Source organism: Lepidochelys kempii, chromosome 2 (genome assembly GCF_965140265.1).
Source record: "Lepidochelys kempii isolate rLepKem1 chromosome 2, rLepKem1.hap2, whole genome shotgun sequence".
Classification (NCBI taxonomy): Eukaryota; Metazoa; Chordata; order Testudines; family Cheloniidae; genus Lepidochelys; species Lepidochelys kempii.
In genome coordinates, this window is record NC_133257.1 from 159492257 (window position 1) to 159516297 (window position 24041).

The window sequence follows — 24041 nt, forward strand, 5'->3', positions numbered from 1 at the left end:
TGCCACGAAAACCTCTATGCCACTCATCGAGATGATTTTATTTCATCAGCAAGCAGGAGAGTTAAATCAGTGGGAGGAGCATAGTAGCGTGTACACCTCCACTGTTTTGTTGATGAAAGCTAACTTTTGTCAACAAAACTCTGTAGTGTAGACAAGGCCTAATTCAATGTAGACAAGGGTTTTATTACTCATAAGCATTGCATTTTATTACACTTCATGAAAAGAGGTCTCTCCCTTGCTCAAATCTATTTACCATGTCTGTATAGTACTGTAACAGTGATTAAACAAACTGTCATCTTGAATATCTATTATTTTATTGACAGAATTTTTCATAATGAAACCTTCAAATCCACCATACAGCAAATGACTATGAATTTTAATGTTCATACCACGCAGTTGGCACAATGAACCTTCTAGGACTATGTACCAGGCCAGAATCCTCTGTGTTGCCTGGACCATATTACTATACAGGCCAAGGTCCACTATTTATCAGCCCTGGTTTCTACCCTGGCTCCGACAAGCTGGAATGGGAATATTCATTCTGCTTGCCCTGCCATCACAATCGAATTCGTAACCTAACTGCTCAGCTGTCAGCTTCACTCCAGGCCACATTTTATTTTAATAAAAACTCAGGGAGTGAGAGAGACTCTTTACAAAGTACACCAAAGGCTTTGAGCCTGGCTAAGTGAATCCATTAAGTCTTTATTATTAACTGATCTTAAAGATCTATTTAAATATGAAGTGTTATTGATCCAATGAGACGCTGACAATATGTTTAATTGACTGTCTTTTTTTTTTTTTTTTTTCGGGGTCAAACACACTGAAATGCATTAGCATTCCACTACGGGAGATGTGCTTTCCTCATGAGACTCAATACACAGAAGTATCCACCTACCACCATAAAAACATTCATAAGTGAAATCTAACCTAGGGAATTTGGGCAGGTTCCTTAATAACTTCTAGGCTTTAATAAAAATGTAACAAATATTTAAACAAATGGAATATAATTGGGTAGAGCCAATCGGTGGGCTTGTTAGAAAGCAAATCATGCAGTGCTTTGTTGCTGAAAATTTTTTGAGCAGTCAGAATACAGAAAACCAGTAGTTCTGAACAAGTAGTAAGACAACAGACCCTTCTCCTAGCAACTGGACATTTGAGTCTATCACTCACACATCCTGGGAAATTCAAACAAGCTCAATCTTTGGGGGTGGGGCGGGGGGAAACTGACTGGACTGTAGATTCAAAAGATGTGGCTTCCTCAGTAAATTAGAGGAATGAAAAATCAGTTTTATATTTCTAGTAATTTTTATTATCTAAATAAAACTGATATATATATATATATATATATATATATATATATATATATATATATATAGCTAGCTAGCTAGCTTTACAGGAGACTACTAGAATTAGATTCCAAAAGTAAATGACATTACCATTTGATGAGCATATCCAAGCTTTTACTAATAGAACTTCCAGTTACCAAATCACCCTTCCATTTTGTTCTGCTTTGCAATTTGATGTCATTCCATGTAATGCTACACCATAAGAAAGTACAATGATTTTTTTAAATGACTTTGACAAGCCCTGAACTTAATAGAAAAACACAATTCAGATTTCATGGTACTAAACATTCAAAGTTCATTATCATCATTGTAATTGTTACTGTGACATAGAAGACGAAAAGTAAACTACGGTGTAAAAGATACCTTGAGACAACATCTGCTCTGATTTGCATTCCATTCAAACTCTAGGGTTTGGGGAGGGGTAAAACTTAGGCACTTAACAGAAAATGCCTCTGTACAAGGAGAATTACTTTGTGACTCCTACTTCAATTCCGTGTAGTAGTTTGTGTGAAATCCTGGCCCCAATGAAGTCAGTGGGTGTTTTGCCATTATTTCAATGGGTCAGGGTTTCATCCTCTGTTTTCTGTTGGTAGGTAAGACATATCAGCTGTATAATTATTCTAATCTTTCCGTAGAAACTTTTAAAAAGTGATTTTTGTGTATTTTTCAAAAGGCAAAATGACTTGCCTACATTGGCCGTGTAATTTCCAGCTCAGGTAGAGATACAGGCACTAGCTCTCATTGAGTTAGTGCCTAAAAATAGAAGTGCAGCCCCAGCAACCCAGGCTAGTTCCTCCATATATGATCTAGTCCGAGGCTTGGCATGTACTTGGGGTGGCTAGCCCATCCCATCACTTGTGCTGCCGTGGCTGCACTTCTATTTTTAGCACACTAGCTCTGATTAAACTAGTGCGGGCATATCCACTTGAGCTGGAAATTACACCTCCAGATCCAGTGTAGGCACACCCTAAGGGTCTAGTCCTGCAGCCCTTACTTCTGTGAGCAGTCCCCCCTTGTCCTAAATGTATTTAATTTTGAACAAGGAGTGCACTTATATTTGAATGTAATCATTTGTTTTCTTTAAGTGCATTTAGGAAAAGATGCTTCCTTTCAATTTTTTTTAATTCGGCCACCCACCTCACTAATATATATTGTGATTTTATTCAAAAATAAACTTGAAAAATCTTCTTTACACACACAGACACACACACTTTACGTTTAAAACTCTATTTTATTTGCTTTTGCCTTTCTTTACAATAAAAACTGAAATAAACATGTTCCAAACTTCTCCAGGAAAAAGTTGATCTATCAGTAGGTCTGTTTTCTGTGTCCTACACTGCCCCTTGCTGGAGCTTCTCATAAGTGTTAGAATGTTCTTTCTAATGGAAAATACTAATTAGAACTTATATCCACTTCTTCACTTCAGCAATTCAATCACAAAATCATTTTAAAATATCATGACGCCGAAGTCTTATCAGTGGGCTAATCAACAGTTCATTATCATACACACCAACTCCCTTTCTTACCAAAACACTGACCATTGTGGATAAATTGGAGAGAGTCCAGCGAAGGGCAACAAAAATGATTAGGGGTCTGGAACACATGACTTATGAGGAGAGGCTGAGGGAACTGGGATTGTTTAGTCTGCAGAAGAGAAGAATGAGGGGGGATTTGATAGCTGCTTTCAACTACCTGAGAGGTGGTTCCAGAGAGGATGGTTCTAGACTATTCTCAGTGGTAGAAGAGGACAGGACAAGGAGTAATGGTCTCAAGTTGCAGTGGGGGAGGTTTAGGTTGGATATTAGGAAAAACTTTTTCACTAGGAAGGTGGTGAAACACTGGAATGCATTACCTAGGGAGGTGGTAAAATCTCCTTCCTTAGAAGTTTTTAAGGTCAGGCTTGACAAAGCCCTGGCTGGGATGATTTAATTGGGGATTGGTCCTGCTTTGAGCAGGGTGTTGGACTAGATGACCTCCTGAGGTCCCTTCCAACCCTGATATTCTATGATTCATTCCCATTAGGTAGGTTTTTATTTTAACTACATCAGCTGATAAATGTTTGGATTTTTCCTGATTACTAGTTTTTAGAAATAATTGTTAAAGGAGGAAAAATTACAATTACAACTTCAGAAATATTAGTACTTTCATATTAAAGAAAAATTTAAAGGTAGATGGAGGTTCTTCTAGACACTATATTATGACTAAGATGTACAGTGAACGAGTGAATGTGTTCCTTATATAGAAATAAGAAAAAAGGGGGAAAAATGCTTACCTACCTAAATCTTTCACTTTTCAAACTACTGAAGCATTTCCTGTCATACTTCAAAACTGTATGGAGAGAAAATGGTGCTGAGATAATCACTATCTGCTGCTTTTCAGTGTGTTACTGGGACAAATTAATTTATTTTCAAAGTCACTGTTAGTTTGACAAAATGAATGTCTATGAGAATCTGCCATCACAACTCAGTATTTTTAAATATTCTCATTTCTGCCATTTCCTGGTTTTCTTAAATCTGCCATCAATGATGCTCTTCAATCCTAAAAGGAGAAATCATTTTGATTAAGTATCAAAAGATGTCCTGCACACTGATATCTGCAGGATAATTGAAATATGGATGTTAGAAGTCTAATCTGAAAATTGCATTCAAGCAAATCTCACCACACTCTATCTGCTAAACAGTTTTTGACACAAACTGCTTGTGATATACCATTTCTACTTATACTTTGTTTTAGTCATGCTGGTATGATTAGTTGCATGGTATGTGTGTGTTAGAGCAGTATTTTTCAAAGTTCGAGTCCTGGGTTGCAGCATGTCAGGCACTGGGTCGCTCTGGTAGCACCGTCAACCAGGATGTTGAAAGTCCTGTTGGCCGTGCTGCCCAGCTAAGGCAGGCTAGTGCCTACCTGTTCTGACACCACGCTGAGCCCCGGAAGTGGCCAGCAGCATATCAAGCTTCTAGGCAGGGGGGCCACGGGACTCTGTGCGCTGCTCCCACCCCGAGCACTAGCTCTGCACTCCCACTGGCCGCTTCCGGCCAATGGGAGCTGGGGGGGGGGCAGTGCCTGCAGGCGAGAGCCACGCAAAGCGGCTTGCATGCCTCCGCCTAGGAGCTGGACCTACTGCCAGGACAGGCGGGAAGCCTGCTTCTGCACCCCTGCTTCGTCACTGACCATGAGCCACCAGAGGTAAGTCTGCACCCCAACCCCATGCCCTAATTCCCAGCCCAGAGCCCTGACCCGCTCCTGCACCCCAACCCCTTGCCCCAACCTGAGCCCCCCTAAACCCAGAACCTCTTCCTGCATCCCAAACCCCTCATCCCCAACCCCAGCCCAGAGCCCTGACGCCCTCCCACACCCCAACCCCCTGCCCCAGCCCAGAGCCCCCTCCCACAACCTGAACCCCTCATTCCCAGCCCCCCCCAGCAGTCTTCACCCCATACCCCAACTCTCTGCCCCAGTGCTGAGCCCCTCCCACACCCCAAACCCCTCATCCTCAGCTCCATCAAGTCACAGGCATCAACAATTTTCTTCAACAGGGTCCCCAGAAAAAAAGCTTGAAAACCACTGTGTTAGAGCAGTAGCTTTCAACCCTTCCAGACTTCAGGAGTCCAATTTGTGTGTGCCCCTAAGTTTCACCTCACTTAAAAACTACTTGCTTACAAAATCAGACATAAACATACAAAAAAGTGTCACAGCACACTAGTACTGAAAAACTGCTTATGTTCTCATTTTTAACATACAATTATAAAATAAATTGATTGGAATACAAATACTGTATTTACATTTCAGTGTATAGTATATAGAGCAGGATAAACAAGTCATTGTCTGTATGAAATTTTAGTTTGTACTGACTTTGCTAGTGCTTTTTATGTAATCTGTTGTAAAACTAGGCAAATATCTAGTGGGTTGATGTACCCCCTGGAAGACCTCTGAAGGCCCCAGGGGTACACGTACCCCTACTTGAGAACCACTGTGTTAGAGTCTCTGCTTAGCTTTGGAGGCTCTGTTTCCAAATCAGACTTGTGTAGCACTATCCAGATTGCCTTCACCCTTTTCTGCAGATGGGAGATGAACATTCACGAATAGGTGAATACTGAAAGTAAGGCCTAGGGCTAACCTTGATAGTGTTTCTATATGCAATAGACATCTTATTTGTAAACAGATATGAAAGCACCACATACTGTACTTGATCTGCGCACAGAACTACTGCTGACATTGTTGATTTGTAGACTGGGCAGAATATGGGTCAGAACAAATTACTGTTATTATTTGTATTACCGTAGTGCCTAGGAGCCTTGGTCATGGACCAGGACCCCATCGTGCCAGGCACTGTACAAACACAGAAAAGATGGTCCCTGCCCATCTAATGAACATCTTAGGTGTCTGTACACTAATGCAAAAATTAGAAAATACTAGTGAATAATCACAATTACGATATAATTGTCATCACAGAGAGTTGATGGGATAATTCGTATGACTAGAATATTGGTATAGAAGGGTACAGCTTGTTTAGGAAGGTTGGGCAGGGAAAAAAGGGAGGAGATGTTGCCTTGCATATCAAAGATATGTATACACTTGCACTGAGAGTAAGAGAGAAGTGGGATGCAGACCAGGAAGAACTAACACCTAACACAATCACCCAAAGCACAGGGGTTGGTAGGGATGGGGGACTTCAACCCCCCAGGGGAAGTTGGGAAAATAACGCAGCAGGGCACAGATTATCCAGCAAGTTCTTGGAATGAAACAGCTTTTTATTGCAGGAGGCGGAGAGCGCGACGAGGGGAGAGGCTGTTCTAGAGTTGACTCTGACAAGTGGAGAGGAGCTGGTGGAGAATTTGAAGGTGAAAGGCAACTTATGTGAAAACAATCATGAAATGAGGAGTTCATGATTTTTAGGAATGGTGGGAGGGAAAACAGCAGAATAAAGACAATGGATGTCAAGAAGAAAGATTTTAGCAAGCTCAGAGAAATGGTAGGTAAGAGCCCATGTGAAGCAAGTCAAACGAGTTCTGGAGAACTTGCAGTTTTTCAGAGACATTATTAAGGGCACAACAGCAAACGATCCCCATACATGGGAAAGATAGGAAGCATGGTAATAGACTACCCTGGCTTAACCAGGAGTTCTTCAACTACCTGAAATTCAAAAAAGAGTAATGCAAAAAGTGGAAACTGTGTCAAACTATGAAGAATGAATATATATAAAAAACCCCAACACAAGTATGTAGGGGCAAAATTAGAAAGGCCAAGGCAGAAAACAAGAGTAAATTAGCTAGGAACATAAAGGGTCACAAGAAAACATTTTACAAATACATTAGAAGCACAAAGAAGGAGGAGGACAGGTTATAGGCCCATTACTCAATGAGGAGGGAAAGGCAACAACAAAAAAAGCAGCAATGACCGAAGTGTTAAATGCCTTTGTTTCAGTTTTCACCAAAAAGGTGAGCAGCGATCAGACAACGAGGATAGCCAACATCAGTGTAAATCCAGTAGATTTGAGGCTATCCAAGGGAACAAAAAAGTAAAAAAATTACCTCAACAAGTTAGATGTCTTCAAATCAGCAATGGCTGGTGAAATATAGTCTAGAATATCTAAGGAACTGGCTGAAGAGCTCTCTGAGTCATTAGTGATGATCTTTCAGATCTCATGGACGAAGGGAGAGATCCCAGAGGACTGCAAAAGGGCAAATATAATATTTATCAATAAAAAGGGGAATAAAGACAACCCAGGGAATTATAGACTAGTCAACTTAACTTTGTTTATTTGCTCCATTATTTTTCCAGGTACCAATCAGTTTGTAAGCACCTAGAAGATGATAAGGTGATAAGTAACAATCACCATGGATTTGTCAAGAAGAAATCATGCCAAACCAACCTAATATCCTTCTTGGACAGGGTAACAAGCCTTGTGGATGTGGGGGAAGCAGCACATTTGATACATCTGGACTTGAGTAAGGGTTCTGATACAGTCTCACATGATCTTCTCATAAGCAAACCCAGGGAAATACAGCCTAGATGAACCAACTATAAGGTGGGTGCTGAACTGGTTGGAAAAGCATACTTAAGAGTAATCAGTGGCTCACAGTCAAGCTGGAAGGGCATATCAAGTGGGGTCCCTCAGGGATCTGTCCTGGATCCAGTTCTATTCAATATCTTCATAAACGATTTGGATAATGGCATAGAGGATACACTGACAAAGTTTATGGATGATACCAAGCTGGGGAGGGGGTTTGCAAGTGCTTTGGAGGACAGGATTAGAATTCAAAATGACAAACTGGAGAAATGGTCCGAAATAAATAGGATGAAATTCAACAAGGACAAATGCAAAATACAACACTTACAATGGAATAATCAATTGCACAAATACAAAGTGGGAAATAACTGCCTAGGAAGGAGCACTGCAGAAAAAGGTTGTGAGGTCATAGTGGATCACAAACTAAATGAGAGTCAACAATGGAATACTGTTGCAAAAAAAGTGAACACCATTCTTGGATGTATTAGCTGGAGTGTTATAAGCAAGACATGAGAAGTAATTCTTCCACTCTACTCAGCACTGATAAGGCCTCACGGTAGTATTGTGTCCAGTTCTAGGCATACTTTGGGAAAGATGTGGGCAAACTGGAGAAAGTCCAGAGGATGATTAAAGGTCTAGAAAACACAGCCTACAAGGAAATATTGAAAAAAAAAAGATTTATATAGTCTGGGGAAGAGAAGACTGAGGGAGGGACATAACAGTTTTCAAGTGTATAAAAAGATTGTTATGAAGAGAAGGGTGATAAATTATTCTCCTTATCCACTGTGGACAGGACAAGAAGCAATGGGCTTAAATTGCAGCAAGGGAGATTTAGGTTAGACAGTAGGAAAAACTTCCTAACTATAAGGTGGTTAAGTAGTGGAACATATTACCTAGGGAGGTTGTGGAATCTCTGCCACTGGAGGTTTTCAATAACAAGTTAAAGAAACACCTGTCAGGGATGGTCTAAATAATACTTAGTCTTACCTCAATGCAGGGAACTGGACTAGACAACTTATTGAGGTCCCTTCCAGTACTACATTTCTATGATTGGTCAGTGTGCTGGCGGTGGTCTCTACATACCAGCAGCAGTACTGTTATCATGTTTTTTGTAGGGATCACAATGAAGGAGAGTTTTGAAAATGGATAATGAGGTAGCTTTGGGGACATTTACTTGGAATTGCTTCAAAGCATGGGAGAAAGCATGAAAATGTTTGTTTGAAAATTTAACAAGTGGATGATGGAGGCTGGAATCCTGGATCACTCAGAGGCAAGAGTTGATGTATTGACAGCAAAATGAGAGATGCAAGGGTCCTTGGCTGTGAAGGGACTAGAAAGTGAAGACAAGCAGCTTGTTTTGTGCAATAGAGAAGGCAGAGCCAGCAGAGGGATTCAAAGAGAGGGGTGACATGGTCCAAATAGGCTCATAGGATGATCTTTACAGCAGCATTCTGAGTGGGGCAAGATTGCATTTGTCTAGGCCAGAAAGTAGGATGATACAGTAATTGAGATACAAGGTGATAAAAGCTTGGTCAGGAGTTTTAGCTTGGGGATGGCTTAGGAAGGCTGTATCTTAGAGATGTTATGCAGAAAAAATCAGCAAGATTTAGACATAGCCTGAATGTGAGGATCTAGAGATAGGTCTGAATCGAAGATGATGCTCAGGCAGTGGGCCTGAGTGACAACAACTGTGTATTTGGAATACTACCTTAAACTTAGAAACACGTAACAAAAGTATTAAAATACCCGTTAGTTGACCCAGTGCTTAAATATCACCCTAAAGAGCTGCCATATGAAAGACCTGGCCCCCATGAAGTCAACAGCAAAACTTCCTTTGACTTCCATGGGGGCAGGAGTTCACCTGTGGACATTCCCCTAGGGATACAATTGGTTGTAGCTTCAAGAATAGAATGTGAATCTCACCACTAAAATAACACTCCCTACTGACAGATTCACGGGAAGTAAGGGCTGAATATGGTACTGTGATAGCAGACAGAAGGACTGGTGGAGGAAGGGAGTAAATAAGTGAAAACAGAATAAAAGAAAGGGTAGCTCTGCAACTCTTAGAGAACCCCCTCCAAAAAAAAAAAACCCAACTTAAAATAGTTACTGTCATCCCATTTCTATGCTTGAGTCCCTCTGGAAATTTAATAGCTAGCTCTGCCACCTTCCAGACAATAGATCCATGCAGGTACAGCTCAGGAGTTCCAGTAATCCAAAGTGTCTAGGTCCCCGATTCAGCAACATGCTTGACCATGTGTCTAACTTGAAGCATGTGACTACTTCCATTAAAGTCAATGGGTTAAAATTAGGCATGTGCTTAACTAGGAGGGAGAGATACCTCAGTGGTTTGAGCATTGGCCTGCTAAACCCAAGGTTGTGAGTTCAATCCTTGAGGGGGCCATTTAGGGATCTGGGGCAAAAATTGGGGCTTGGTCCTGCTTTGAGCAGGGGGTTGGACTAGATGACCTCCTGAGGTCCCTTCCAACCCTGATATTCTATGATTCTAACTCCACTGCTGAATTAGGGCCTGAGATCACATTCTGGTAGGGGGCTTGTGAGTTGGCGTGCCAATGTGACAGCATCCCCTTTGTTCAGCTGGATTGTTGCACAGAGGTTTGCTTGGTCTGGTGGGGTGGTCAGTCAACTCCTCTTGCCTGAGTCCCATTCTGGACTATGAAGGGTGTTAGTTTCAGTCCTGTTTTCCCTTATACATGGCGAGGTTAGCTGGTCCTGGTCCTCAGGGGGTCTGGAAGCTCCCTCAGTTCTTAAGTCTCTCTTGAGGGATTGGTAGGGGAATTCATCCACCCACCCACTCCACTGGATTCCAGCTCTGAGCCCTTTTGCAAGGCAGGTGGAATCAGGTCTCCACAAGTCCTCTCTCTGTGCCCTGAGCTCCATCCTACCACCTTTGGTTCTTTAGGCTTCTCTAGCCTGCAGATTTGGTCATCCCTTCTTTGGGGCTCCTCACCAGCTTGCTGGCAGGACTTTGCTTCTCCAGCTTGCTTGCTCCTCTGACAGCAGCCCCACCCCTCTGCTTCTCAGCTCTTTTATTCTCCCAGCTGCAGTGAGGCTGCTAGTCACTGCTGTCTGAGGGTTCCTGCATTAACTCCTTGGCTGCCAGGCCAGTATGGGTCTATACACCCCATGACAGGGCTCCAAAGCACTAACAGCTGCAGGAGCATCTACCTTTCCTGCAACAATCTGACAGTTAAGAGCAGAGCCCTGAGTGGCAATTAAAACAAACGGTCTTAATTAATTAATGCATATGCCGTTACCAAAAGAAGAATTACAGTGACCAATCTAAAATTTTGCCTCAGTGCCATTACTGATTACATGTCTGCTCTAGAATGAAGAGACATCTTAGAACATGCAGGTGTTTTGCCTGGAACGACCATCAGGTTGCTCCTCAGGAAAGCCTTTCATGGGGACAAAAAAATTGAAACCTATCAAAAACCTATGTCCAAGCAGTCTAATCTTAATAAAAATAGGCATGACTACTCTAATTTGAACATGCTGCTTGTTTGAGAGGAAAGGAAGATATTAAAGAAGAGAATAAAGCATTGGCTTTCCCCTTATTGTGTACTAGCTTTCCGAAAAGCAAAATTATTATTCAGTTTCTTTGCATCCTCACATGAAGACATTTGTGAGTCCTTGTGTAGTAATAAGGAATATCACACATTTCTTAATCTAACCACCCTGTAGGCCCTTGCCTAAACTACAGGCTACAACTACAAATTACTCTTGCCTAAACTTGCATTTAAAAAGGATGCCTCTAAATACTAAAAGGACAAATCTAGCAGTACAAGATAAAGTCACATGTCTAATGCCATTCAAGTAAAAAGAATCATAAGGTGACTTCTTTGTAAAGTGCTTGTGTCCTGAACAGCTGTTTTGCCCACAATGTCCCAAAAATCTTTTCCAGCAATTGATTTACAGTGACTAAACAAACAAACGTGACACAGATAAGGATGAATGCTTTCTAGTTAAGTGATGATCTATAGCTGTCTTACAGAAATAAAGGCTTTGAACAGGTTTGGCATGATCAAAAAAAGATAGACAATAATTGACCAGGCTTTGCTTCATGTCTTTTCTTCTTTTTGGCAGCGGTAAAAAGAACTTACAATGTCAGAGAGGTTTTTCTAAACAAAAACACATCAAATATGTCAGGATTCAATTTTACTATAACATAAATTACCTTCACACTTTCTCCTTGTTCTGTTAAGACAGACGTATCAGGACAAAGACTGCTCGAGTTATTCATACAACTAGTCCTACTGCTTCCAATTTAAGGGCCTGATTCTGCACACATTGAAGATAAAAAAATCTTTGTCATTGTTTTTAAAACATATAGTATCTCACCCTAAAATAATAGAACAAGTAAGATTTGGCCCATAATTCAATGGCCCATATTTCGATGGAAATGACAGTATAAACTGATAAGTGAATTAATTCTCAGCCTAAGACTCTCATATCTATGCCTTCACTTTCAGTCAAAGCTCTTAAGCTTTATCTTCACTAGGAAAAAAGTTGTGTTCTTAACTTGAGTTATCTTATGTAATGTAAAATCCTAATGAAGACAAGATTGTTTGTAGTTTTTACATGAGTTATCAAGTCCAGGTTAACTGGGGCTCATGTTGACCTCCTATATGTCGACATATGTCCATTTAATATTTTCATTAAGAGTTCTTACTATTAATCAGATCCTGCAAATATTCATCTGCAGGACATATTGCAACTTCATCTACTCTATGCACCGCGACTGGAAAAGTGACCCAGCCATACTTGCAGCCAAGATTTATGCTGACACTGCCATCTCCAAGTACAAAAAATAGATCTCACACAACCAGGTTGGACCTCTTCCTGCAGTTACTGTATATCTTTTTTTTATAATTGTGTTTCACAATTTAGTGAAATGGGAAAAGAATTTGAATATATGTTAAGAATCACACTACAGTAGAACCTCCTAGTTAACAAATTAACTAGTCAACCACACCCCTCATTTGGAAGAGGAAGTTTGCAATCAGGCAGCAGCAACAGAGAGAGAGAGAGAGAGAGAGCAAATACAGCACAGTACTGAGATAAACTACTAAAAATAAAGGAAAAGTTTAAAAAAGATTGGACAAGGTAAGCAAACTGTTTCTGTGCTTGTTTCATTTAAATTAAGATAGTTAAAAGCAGCATTTTTTTTCTGCATAGTGAAGTTTCAAAGCTGATTTAAGTCACTGTTCAGTTGTAAACTTTTGAAAGAACCACCATAATGTTTTGTTCAGAGTTATGAACAACCTTCATTCCCGAGGTGTTTGTAACTCTGAGGTTCTACTGTACTTCCACATCCAAGTATATCAAGGGTTATTGAATGACACTTTCCCTATAATATAACTCACGATCAACTAAAACATATCTGTTAATGCTGCATTACATTTTTCTATTTGTTGATGGTCAGTGGGTCAATGCATCGTGAATATTAGTGATGTGTATCATACCCTGACTCACTATCGCGAAAAGTGTGAAATTTCTTAATACTTTCATTTCAGTTGTCTTTGAAGTCTGGGGACAAATTCTGTTCCCCTTCCTTGAGAAATGGGAGTTATGCTTTAGTAAGGACCTCAGAATTTGGCCTATGCTACTGATTTACATCCTGGGTAACCTCACAGATTACACAGAGTGCAAGTCAGCCCAAAATTTGGCCTATGTGATGTATGTTGTCCTAAGCATTCATATGACTGACAGCCTGGAAAACATCAGCGTTCTGAAGGACAACATTTCTACAGTTCAGAAGTATTTATTTAATCAACCCACTTTCCTCTGTTTCATTATGATGTTTTATTTTTCAAGATTAAGACAACTGTGGTTTCCCACATACAAATAGTACAGTCCTATGGAGATGGGCAGTTAAATTGGTGTTTTGCAATTTCTGACATCCCAGGTCTAGTTAAAAAAAGCCACTTACTTCATGGCTTAGAGAAAAAAGTGAGGATTCTAAGCAGCAGCACTGGGAACTTTAGGTGTTTAATATTTTGTAGGATGGTTGATTTTTGTTAGCATGCTCATTTAAACGAGTAGGGTTGTATATGGTTTTTAGCCAGAGGGCCAAACATATTATCACAAAAAGGTGAAGATGGAATAATTACTATGGTGAAGTTTCTCTGCACTGTTCTGAACCAAGTTTGTGTCAGTGCAAGATGATGCTGATTTTAGAGTAGTTGGAATAAGTTGAACTACATGAGGCAGGTACACAGAATTCTTTTTCAGATACGCTTGTGACAGACGCTTCCAACTTCAAATTTTGTGATTACACAGTTTTACATGTGTTAAACTGCGTGGGAGAGTGTGCACAACTTTGACAATTCTGGCTTGTGGAGAGAAGGCAGGCATTGATAGAGCCACCCACAGAAAGTCAGAGACACATTTCTGATACATTACATACATAGACACAGGGATCCATACCGAAGCCAGGTTGGGTAGAAAGTAGTCAGAGGCGTATGCATGCTAGTTTCACTCACTGAAGTTCCTGCATTAACAGAGGCAAACTGCATACGTGAAAACAAACAGTGTAAACCATAGCCAAAGTATAATTAACAGTATGCTAGCAAGAAGCCTTGCTATATAGTCTAACTACACAATAAATTAGATTCTTCTCTTCAGCTTCCTGACCAGCTTGAACCAATACCATTTGACTTATGAGTGAGCTCAAATAACAAGCACCGAGACAGAGAAACACTTTTTTCTTTGCTACTATTACTCCTGAGGAAAACAGAAGACAGATGTGTAATTGGCTCAAAAAAAATCTTGAGTTAAAGATTTGCTTCCATTTTTCTAAAACTTTTACAACCTCAAAAACAAACACTTAACACTGGGACACTGCACTGAAGATTACTAATGCAAGAGCCTAGGTAGATTGACAGAAAGAAGCATTTTCATTAAAACTTTTCTTTTTGAGGTTTTCACCAAGCTCTATGCATGAATATAAAGAAGAAAAATCTGTAAAAAGAGACGATACACAGTAACACCGAGAGAGGCTAGCTTTCTTTCTGTATAAGGAATGACATAGTCAGTTCAACACCCTAATTCCTCATCTTCAAGTTCAAGGTGAAATTTCGTCTACTTACGGTACTTTACTAATGGTTATTTCAGAACACCATAATTTAATCAGAGGTAGCTGATTTTAGTTTAAAGCCACAATTCTTCATTGCTGATGGTCTTAGCATTCAGGCTCAGTACTTTAGTGTAATGAATACCAAAAATTAATCTGGGAAGCTGTTAGAGATAAACTCCCAGGAAACAAACAACTTTTTTTTTTTAAAATAGTCAAGCTCTATAGCACCATGTTGCTAAAAAGACTATCAATGACCCTCCATGGCAGTGTTTCCTCTTATCATGGACACTGTACAGGCCTCTATGTAGGTCAAAGAATCTATTAGTGAGGAAGAGGGAGGCAATTGGCAGGCCACGGAGTGGGCAGGGCATAGAGCAGGACTACATATCTGCAGGCACTCCTGCAGTGAAGCCAATGAGACTACTCACTCACATGTAGATTTAAGCATGGGCTTGTTTGCAGAATTAGGTCCTAATTATGGATTCTTACAATGGTTCCCCCTTGGGGTGCTTGGAATTGTACCTTTAAGTGTGTTAGCCCAGAATGATTTACTGACCACCACACCCCAGTGGCCCCCAGATGTTCAATATGAATGGTAGCGCTGCATTTGTAGTGTTACAGTTAACATTTCAGCACTTCCATGCTAAACCTTATATTTAGGCACTATAACTCTGATATAAAAATCTCTTCTGTCTCATCTATGGTGTGGAAATACCTCCTAATCTCTACCAGGAAATATATTTTCTTTTTAAAAGCTGTTGGGAATTGTGTGTATGCGAGTGAGTGAGTTAATTTCTGGTGTTCATATGATTTTATACTAACTTCTAGCACACAACAGCATTTATTTTAAAATTCAGAAATGTTGCAGGACATTGGTCTTTAACCCAGAACAGGGTCTTTTGTTGTTCTCAAAATTCATATTAAATCTGAGTCTTTAATTCAGTCACAGTAGAATCTGTTCCAGTCCTTTTTAATATGGCTAATGAAAAATCCAGAAAATGGGATTCCTGTGTAACAACATGGGGAAAAAACTAAGATATGTGGGTCTCCCACAGATTTACAGTATGTAGTTGCAGTCCAATGTAGTTGCAGTGAATATACCAAGATTTTTTGGCAGTGGCCAGTTTTGATCACAACTGATTTTGTGTAAGGAGACAATTCAATGACATATTTTAAAATTAAAACTAAAAACCCAGGATACTCACATACAAATGCTATGAGTTAACATCCAATTATGCTATGACTTAAACCTAAGAAGGTGATATAAACCTCCAATAGCTATGAATGATAGGAAGCCTCCTTAATATTTACTGTCATGTGTACTTACTGAATAGCTAACTCTCTGCTCTGAATTTTCTTGTTTCCATTGCCATGAATCACAATGTTAATGTTCTTTTAATGCAGCGTGTGTATGTGAATTAGATTATTAATTAGATATTGAAGGCTTAAGTGCTATTTCCCCCTCCATTGTTAATTGTTTTTCAAGAAAAAGTACTCCTTGAAGATGATGTGCTGCTAACGCTAAGCTGTGTGAAGAAAAGCTTTCAGAACACTATACAAGTCTCCAACTTAGATAAGGATAAAGTCTATTTGGGAAACTTTGGAGAACACTAGCATAAGGAAGTTATTTGCTGACCATCTGAATGACGACAGTCGACAAAATTCAAGCATTTTACACAATGTATAGTAGTAACATAGCTAGTACTTCAACAAAATGAATAAGAACCACCTAATTCAGAATCATTTAGAAAGTTACTGTACCAGAAGCTCTTTCTAGATACGGAGGAACTTGACTTCAGGAGGCGCTCTCTTTTAAGGTGTGATTAGACTCCTTAATCTTAAAAAAAGGTGAATATATTAGTATACAAGTCTTACATTAGATTTGTTCTAATAATTCAAAGTTTGGTGAAACAATGATATAGCTATATTGGCAAAGCTCCCTAGTGGAGATGCAAGAGAATTCTTTTGATGGCAAAGATTATACCTATTCTATGAATAAAATAAACTATACCAGCAAAAGGATTTTTCTGCAATGTAACTGTGTCTACACTAGGACTTTTGCCAGCATAGTTATGTTGGATGGAGGGTGATTTTAAAAAGAACCCAATATAGCTACATCGGCATAACTTTTAAGCGTAAACCAGGGTTTAGTATGGGGAAATCATATGTATAATCTAAAACTAAACTTGATTCTGCAATAAGAAAAATTGTTTTTATTTAGTGTAGCGTGACTCACATAATAATAGGTAAAGTCTTTATTATCTCAGCAAAAGAAAAAAAAGGAGTTTAACACAAACAGACTCTCCGAGGTGGCCTCCCACCTCTCTTGAGCATGGCCCACACAGACCTCCAGAAAGGCACAGTGCAACTCTTGGTGACAGCCTATTTGGCAGAGAAAGAAAGAGAAAAGCTGGTTATCTGTAAAGACTTTGAAAAACTAACATTCCATGGGCCAAATTTTCACTTTCAGCGAATCCAGTACAGGGTATTTCTAATTTCTATGGGCTCTACCAGAGTTACTCCAGATTTTACACTGGTGATACTGATCAAAGCTTGTCCCTAGCTATCACTTAAGGGTATGTCTACACTATGAAATTAGGTTGATTTTATAGAAGTTGATTTTTAGAAATTGATTTTATACAGTCGATTGCATACATCCACACTAAACGCATTAAGTCGGTGGAGTGCATCCTCACTACCACGGCTAGCATCCACTTACCGAGCGGTGCACTGTGGGTAACTATCCCACAGTTCCCGCAGCCTCCACCACCCACTGGAATTCTGGGTTAAGCGCCCAATGACTGATGGGGCAAAACATTGTCACGTGTGGTTTTGGGTACATGTCATCAGTCGCCCCTCCCTCCGTGAAAACAACGGCAGACAATCGTTTCGCGTTTTTCTGTGCAGACACCATACCATGGCAAGCACGGAGCCTGCTCAGCTCAGCTCACCGTCACCACTCCTGTTGTGTCCTGGGTGCTGCTGTCATCATCTCCTGCTTCCGCTGCATTTCTGCTCTTGTAAATGAGCTCAGTCTCAATAGCAAATTTCTCCATATTGTCATCATCCACCGCTTCCGCTGCAACTCTGCTCTCCTGGTGCCATGAATCCACCTTGCAGGTCCTCTCATTGTTCTGTACAAATATCTATTCTCGTGGCATCTGTCATCATCCACCACTTCCGCTGTAACTCCGCTCTCCTGCTCTCCCGCAGATGCCATACCATGGCAAGCATGAAGCCCGCTCAGCTCACCGCTGCTGTTGTGAGCATTAAACACATCTCATGCATTATCCTGGAGTATATGCAGAACCGGGCTAAGAGATGCCAGCATGAGGACGATTTTGATGAGGACATGGACACAGACATCCCTGAAAGCATGGGCTGTGGCAATTGGGACATCATGGTGGCAGTGGGGCTGGTTGATACAGTGGAACGCTGATTCTGGGCCCGGCAAACAAGCACAGACTGGTGGGACCGCATAGTGTTGCAAGTATGGGATGATTCACAGTGGTTGCAAAACTTTCGCATGCGTAAGGCCACTTTCCTGGAACTCTGTGAGTTGCTTTCCCCCACCCCGAAGCGCAGGAATACCAAGATGAGAGCTGCCCTGACAGTTGAGAAGCGAGTGGCGATAGCCCTGTGGAAGCTTGCTATGCCTGACTGCTACCGGTCAGTTGGGAATCAATTTGGAGTGGGCAAATCTACTGTGGGGGCTACTGTGATCCAAGTAGCCAATGCAATCATTGACGTTCTGTTATCAAGGGTAGTGACTCTGGGAAATGTGCAGGTCATAGTGGATGCCTTTTCTGCAACGGGTTTCCGTAATCGTGGTGGGGCGATAAATGGAATGCATATCCCTATCGTGGCACTGGACCACCTTACCAACCAGTACATAAACCGCAAGAGGTACGTCTCAATGGTGCTGCAAGAACTGGTGGATCATAAGGGATGTTTCACCAACATCAACGTGGGATGGCCGGGAAAGGTGCATGACGCTCGCATCTTTAGGAACTCCGGGCTGTTCGAGCAGCTGCAAGAAGGGACTTACTTCCCAGACCAGAAAATTACCGTTGGGGATGTTGAAATGCCAATAGTTATCCTTGGGGACCCAGCCTACCCCTTGCTCCCATGGCTCATGAAGCTGTACACAGGCAGTCTGGACAGTAGTAAGGAGCAGTTCAACTATAGGCTGAGCAAGTGCAGAATGGTGGTAGAATGTGCCTTTGGACATTTAAAAGCTCGCTGGCACTGTTTGCTGACTAAGTCAGACCTCAGCGCAATCAACATTCCCACTGTTATTGCTGCTTGCTGTGTGCTCCATAATATCTGTGTGAGTAAGGGGGAAGACATTTATGGTGGGGTGGGAGGTTGAGGCAAATCGCCTGGCGTCCGATTTTGAGCAGCCAGACACCAGGGCGATTAGAAGAGCACAGTAAGGCATGCTGCACATGAGAGGCTCTTTGAAAACCAGTTTCATGACTGGCCAGGCTTCAGTGTGACAGTTGTGTGCATTTCTCCTTGATGCAAACCAGCTCCCTTTGTTGATTTTCATTCCCTGTAAGCCAACCACCCTCCTCCCTTTGACATAAAGTAACTCTTGTTTTGAAACCATGCATTCTTTCTTTATTAATTAAGAAAAAGGGAGATAACTGACAAGATAGCCTGGGTGAAGCGGGGTTGGGGAGGAAGGAAGGACAAGGCCACATTGCTTATTGTAGCTATACTACAAATCAAACTGTTTGAATGACAGCCTTCTGTTGTTTGAGCCATCCTCTGGAGTGGAGCGGCTGGGTGCCCGGAGCCTCTCCCCCGCGTGTTCTTGGGCATCTCAGTGAGGAGGATATGGAACTTGGGGAGGAGGTCAGGCGGTTGTACAATGGATGCAGCAGGGGTCTGTGCTCTTGTTGGATTTCCTGCAGCTGCACCAGATGCTTCATCATGTCCGTTTGCTCCCCCATTAGCCTTAGCATCACCTCCTGCCTCTGCTTTTTGCGCTCACTTAATGCTTTCCTAGCCTCTAACACTGAATGCCTCCATGCATTCAGCTGTGCCCTATCAGTGTGGGAGGACAGCATGAGCTCAGAAAACATGTCATCACGAGTACATTTTTTTCGCCTTCTAATCTGCGATAACCTCAGGGATGGAGATGATAGGGGGAGCCTAGAAACATTTGCACCTGGGGAACATAAAAAGGGAGAGTAAAATTTAAGATGTTACATTTCTGAGAACAAAAGGAGACTCTTTCACAGTGAATCAAGCAATTCACAGCAGACAGCACATGTGCTTTAGGTACAAGGTCGCATTTTGCCTTTTATATTGAGCACCTGCCAGTATGGTGACACATCACACACAGCTGGGCAACAGAATTCGGTTTCCATGCAGACATGGTGAGACAAAGGGTACGCAGGGTTGGCTTCAGGGTCGGAGATCCCGCCTTTGGAGGGTATTGGCTCCAGCGTGATGAAAAGGTCCTGACTGCCGGGTAGAATGGATTCACCGCTTGCCTGCTGCGCATTCTCCTCCTCCAGAAAATCCTCCTCCCTGTTGCGTGAGACTCCCCTCTTGCAGGTGTCCATGGACAGTGGTGGGGTAGTGGTAGGGTCCCTTCCTAGAATGGCATGCAGTTGATCATAGAAGTGGCATGTATGGGGTTCTGACCCAAAGTGACCGTTTGCCTCCTTTATCTTTTGGTAGGCTTGCCTCAGTTTCTTAACTTGCACGTGGCACTGCTGTGTGTCCCTGCTGTAGCTTCTCTTCAACATGCCCTGTGAGATTCTGGCAAATATATTTGCATTTCTTCTTTTTGATCAGAGTTCTGCCTGCACAGATACTTCTCCCCATACAGCAATCAGATCCAGTGTCTCCCTTTCGGTCCATGCTGGAGCTCGTTTGCGATTCTGGGGGGTGACTGCATGGTCACCTGTGCTGCTGAGTTCGCCACGCTGACCAAACAGGAAATGAAATTCAGAAGTTCCCAGGGCTTTTCCTGTGTACCTGGCTAGTGCATCAGAGTTCAAAGTGCTGTCCAGAGTGGTTACAATGGAGCACTCTGGGATAGCTCCCAGAGGCCAATGCCATCGATTTGCGTCTGCACTACCCCATATTTGACCCAGCAGGGTCAATTTTAGCGCTACTCCCCTCACCGGGGAGGAGTACAGAAGTCGATGTTAAGAGCCCTTTAAGGCGACGGAACAGGGTTGGTTGTGTGGATGCATTTATTTTAAAATCAACCTAAAGCGGCTAAATTCGACCTAACCCCATAGTGCACTTTAACTACACCAGTATAGTTAAAGCAGTACAACCCCCTTAGCGTGGATACAGTTATACTGGGATACACATGGGAAGGGGAATAAGTCATACTGATATAAGGCACCTTTATACAGATATAACTGAGTCCACACTACTGGTTGTATCAGTATAACTTTTTCAATAAAAAAAGTCACCCTCCTATCCAAAATAAAGATAGTCGTACAAAAATTGTGTAGACCAGGCCTTAGTTAGTGTCACTCTTCACAGTGATCAGCTGAGCTATGTTTCTGTTTTGCCCAACGTTGATGTTGTTTGTGAATTTCTCTTTATTTTCTAAGTCAAATCAATGTTGCTTTTATTTAAGATCATTGGAAGTGGATGTAGTTACTGAATTGTGCAGGCGTGCAAAAGGGGAGAGGGTGCAAGGAGCCCAGACCCAACCCCCTGGATGCGGTCCAGCCATCATTATTAATTATTTATTTGTACCACCATAGCTCCTAGGACTAGTGATAGAACTGGACACCATTGTGTGCAGTACTCCAAAGAACTGAAAATCTAAGTCTCTGAGCCTTCTTGAGCACTGACACAGCTCCTGAGCGTTTCAGAGAGAGAAAAACCAACCTTTCAGGTGACGAATAAGGAAATGGCTTGGCACTCAGCCGGGGCAAAATGATTTGTGATCCCCTCTTTGACCCAAGCTGACATAGGCCAGCGTGGGCCAAATTACTGGTCTCCTACAAGTTACAGGGCTGAATGCAGGAATTTAACAAGGGGAACCCTCCCTTCTGTCCTTGTCCCATCTATTTTTAATTTCATTTACAGAGCATTTCCTCAATTTGAGCCTGCCCTATTTATAAACATGTATTTAACTGTCAGGCTTGAGTAGCTATAGAGTAAATGATACACATTTCAAACAAGTGCCTAGATGTGTATTTATTCAAGAGACTAGGCAGCATACAAATGAGCTATTCTATCTTTACAGCCAAATATTTTTCAATTTTATAATCTTCCATGAATTATTTTTCAAGGGAATTTAAATATTCCTCCACACTACTTCTCTGTAATACTAAGATTATTACCAATACTGGAAGAGCAGGACATTCAAAGTGATGCTCTGCCCTTCACTCACTCAGTGGTGCCCTTGGTTGTGTTTTAAAAAAAAAAAATCAACAAAACTGCAGGAGCTAAGGGACAGCATGTTCGTTCATTTTCTATCATATACTTTCCTGTATGTTTTCAGCTTTCTGACAACCATACTATTATTTAAACATATCACTTTCTTGTTGTGGTTAATATAAGCACAAGTCAGTCTGCCAACCTGGAATCTGATCCTACAGTTCTTACTCAGGCACAACTCCCACGAACGTCAATGGGAGAACTACTTGAGGCCAAATCTCCCCTCTCAGGGAAGGTGCAACAAATTTCAGATTGTGAAATTTCAGTGGGAACATCCTGCCAAGGGGATAAGGCCCTCAGAACAAGCAGGCGCGATGTCCCTCCTACCCCAGAGATGACCTGGGATGTCAGTGGAAACCCTGGTGACCTCTGGAGAAGGTAATGACATTCACATGGAGTTCTGGAGCGTCAACACACGTCCCCACATTTCTGCCAGGGCAGCAGTTTCCTCAGGAGCTTATGCTGAGGCTTTCAAAAAAAAAAAAAAGCTCTTAATTCCTTATTTAGGCAAGTAAATAAGTGACCTGATTTTAAAAAATGCTGTGCACCCAGTAGCTCCCAGTGGTCAGCATTCTTTAAAATCAGGTCACTTATTTTGTTGCCTAAATAAGGAGTTATAAGCATAGCTCCAGGCATTCAATTTTGGCCCTTCTTCCCAATACGTCCCTCTGACTGCTGCTCTCAATCCATACAAAACAATATCCATTTAAATTCCACGATTCTTATCCTGACACAAGGTCTCCAATTTGCTAGCTGTTGAATTCCTGATAAGCACTAAACTACTAACCGCTCAGGGAAGTTGTCACTGCAGTTAACTTGTGTTATAACTCAGGGGGTTACCCTGAACTCAAGTCCTGTCCACACGTAAAACCCCTGAACTCCAGTGTGGGGGTGTGTGTTGGCTGACCCATGAGTAGGTACAGGCCGCAGCTTGAATGGGTGCAACTCGTCATCTGCCTACACAATTGCTCTGTGTAGCTGAAGTGACATTTCACAGTGTGGCTGCTCTCCCTTTGGCTAGGCTAACTCTAGAGGAGTTAGTTCAAGTTATCTATATGCAAGTTGACCCGGCAGCGAAGGCAAGCCCTAAGAGGTGGCTTTCATCGGCAACCCATCTGCTGGAAGTTTCCTACCAGGAATTCATTTCAATAATGCATTTCTTAATCACCTTTATTGTAATATTGCAAAGGGCAAACTAACCAGCCATCTGCTGCATATATTAGAAGACTGGGCTAGCTGCTCCTTATGTGGGACAGAGTATGGTTACAACAGAGTCCTTTTGATTTCACTTGGTGTTTTATGTGCTTTGACCTCAGGCATTTTGTCATTTTTACCAGAAGGAACTATTATGATGAGTGCTTTTCGTTAGCCAGTATAAATCCTTGGCAGCCTATCACCTCAGCTTGACTAAGGCAATCAATCTGCCAGAAAATCACTACAGTATCATGGTCTGTGAATATTTTATGGTTTACTTACTCTAATTGTTCATTTCATGCCCAAGCACTTAGGTTATGCTGGTCACACCTGCTAAGCTATCTTGTCCTTTGTGATGCTAAAAGGCCGATTGCATGCTGCAATGTTTTCATATCCATAATTCAGTTAACTAAAGATAAGCTGGGACTGAAAAAAATTAATGAATCAACAAGCTTCCCACAGGGACAGTGCAATCAAAATGCTCACACATAACCTGCGCTCCTGTTCCCCTGAGAAAATATCTGTAGGTGTTCTGGATCTTGGGATGAATGTATTATGGGTTCTCAGAACCGACATGCCCTGCTCAATCCATTTTGTGCTAGCTTTTATGATGTATGCTGATGGCAGGCTGACAGTGAACTGGATTTTAATGTGGGAGACCTTCGGTTCAACTTCCAGCTACTGTCAAGGGAAGTGTTGACAGTGAAATAAAAATTATTATAAAAAGGTTTGAGACAGAGAAGATTCCTGCAGTATAGTACATGGTTTGTATAACAGCCAGTACAATTCTGGACATCCCCACTCAACTAGTGCAAATATCATCTTAAGGACCACTAAACAGTTAATTTTCTATGGGCAACATAAGTGAAGAAATACCGTCACTAAATAACTGTCCATCTATGCTCCAAAGATGTGATGTCCAACAGCCTATGAAATATCTCATTTCTTCCGTCTGGTGGGGCTGAGC

The 24041-nt window shown here is 41.6% G+C and overlaps 1 protein-coding gene across 16 annotated transcripts in view; it reads right to left on the reverse strand.

Moving 5' to 3' along the window:
* The window catches only part of LOC140907213 (poly(rC)-binding protein 3-like), a 713049-nt gene that overhangs the window by 284564 nt on the left and 404444 nt on the right, over positions 1-24041 (reverse strand). Inside the window, exon 1 of one of the 16 annotated variants that reach the window (XM_073332620.1) lies at positions 11555-11580. The exons of the other annotated variants lie outside the window; for them this stretch is intronic. The gene's annotated coding sequence lies outside the window, so the exon portion shown is untranslated. Of the gene's footprint in view, positions 1-11554; positions 11581-24041 lie in introns of those variants that run through there. 16 annotated transcript variants of the gene reach the window in all.